This window comes from Melampsora larici-populina (genome assembly GCF_000204055.1).
Source record: "Melampsora larici-populina 98AG31 unplaced genomic scaffold MELLAscaffold_48, whole genome shotgun sequence".
NCBI lineage: Eukaryota > Fungi > Basidiomycota > Pucciniomycetes > Pucciniales > Melampsoraceae > Melampsora > Melampsora laricis-populina.
This window is the reverse complement of record NW_006768812.1, coordinates 17,383-19,288: the sequence shown is the minus strand read 5'-3', so window position 1 is coordinate 19,288 and position 1,906 is coordinate 17,383.

Here is a 1,906-nt window from a genome sequence, read left to right as displayed (position 1 = left end):
TAGATTGCACTCAACGTTTTCCTTGTCTCATCTTATTAGCTTTGAATCCAAAGACAAAGCATAACACGTTGATAGTCTTAGATTTACCGGATCCGTTGAGTCCAACAATAGCAGAAAAAGCCTAAACACAAGGTAAAATCCACACTAGTGAGTCAGATTATCCCAATTCCTGATCAAATATAAATCACAAATTCACAAACTTTATGAAATGGTCCAATGACTTGTCTCCCAGCATAACTTTTGAAGATTTTAATACGATTTGATGAATCACCAATCTTGGTTCACCTACACGTGTAATTGTATCCAAACTCATCTTCATTGGTGGTAAAGGTGGTGGTCTAGCTATCGGAGGAGGTGGTGGTGGTGTTGCAGCACGCATCTGTAGATGGATCATTACTAACTGGGTCAGGGTCATCAGAGTTTTCTAAATTACGGGCTTTCTTGGATGAAGGTTCTTCTAGAACCTCGGCCGCGTCATTTTCGCCAGTCTCATCATTTTTACTTCGATTTTTTACTTCTTGAACTTGATCTTTCGAATTTTGATTTAGTATCAACCGGGTTTGAATCCGCTTTGTCTTTCAAAACCGCATGTAATAGAACCTCGAGTGAATGAGAAAAGTAAACGAGTGATGAATAGTAAGTCGCAAAACAAATTGCTTCGGGCATTTCAGTGCGAGTTGAATGGAATCAAAAGATGTGATGCATGAAAAGATGACTAGCTTTTGATCACAGGATGCACTAAGAGAGTCGGTGGGATTTGTTCAACTTACGTTTGCAGTAATTCAAAACATTGCAAAGTCGAATGATTTGCGAGTTGTCTTCGGTCCTTGATGCATTCAACAAACCCAAATCTTTTTACCATCCCATCCCCCAAGCAAATTGACGAATGTGTTTTTATTTGGATCCGACTGTCGTCCTGCCCAATGAGATTTGATGTGATCCGCCAAGATCTGGAAGTCGTACTTGACTTCATCTGCTTCCGACTTCCCAGGTCTCAAAAGCACCACTTTACCATTGATTAAATATGTGATGGTAGCGTGATTCAGATTGTTAGATGGATCACCGAACCGTATTTAAGATGTATCAAATGAGGAGAAACAGGGAATTTTTTTCGCGGTTCATCAGGATTTGGTACGATTAGATAATGGATGTGTATGAATTGGGTGACATTAAAGGTGTGACACAAGTGTTATGTGTGTGTCATATTGTGAGATGTCTGGGTCTCAGCATCTGAGACTCAGTCTTGACTCTTGGGCCTCTCAATATCCTTATGTTCCCTAAAGTTTAGAGGATTGGCTGAACGTGCAGGGCTGTTCATTGGGACTTATTGTGCTAAGGTGGTGAAACCATGCATATCTGAGCTGCTCAGATGGAAATCAATTGCGATGCAGGCTGGAGACAACTGCAAGACTCTGACCCCCCTGGACGTCGAGGGGGGATCTGGCGGTTCTTGTGATGGCGGCCATCCAAAATGCAGATCAACCAAAAGTCACCCAATCCCGAAAGCATCGCCGCGAGTCTACCGATAGCATCAAAGAAGATTCCTTCGATTCACACAGCGACGTTATAGTCAAAAAGCGACGGCCATCAGGCTCTTTTTTAAAATCAATTGGCTTTAGGGCTCAATCGCCAAGCAAGTCTGTACTCAAGATCAACACATCTGAAGCACGTGAAAAGGCGGATGAAAATTATGAACAACGCGAACAAGCTATTCAAGCTCATTCCAAGACGGCTATTGGAACACTTAAGATTGGCCAAGAGATGTCTAGTTCAATGAAAACTATCTCATCTGCCATCACGAATTTGGCAAACCCCAAACCCCACCACGTGACAAAATCGCCAAGAAGCGCGAGAAGATGCAGTTGCGCCGTGAGAAGTGGGAGCTTCAGTTGTTAATTCACAAGCA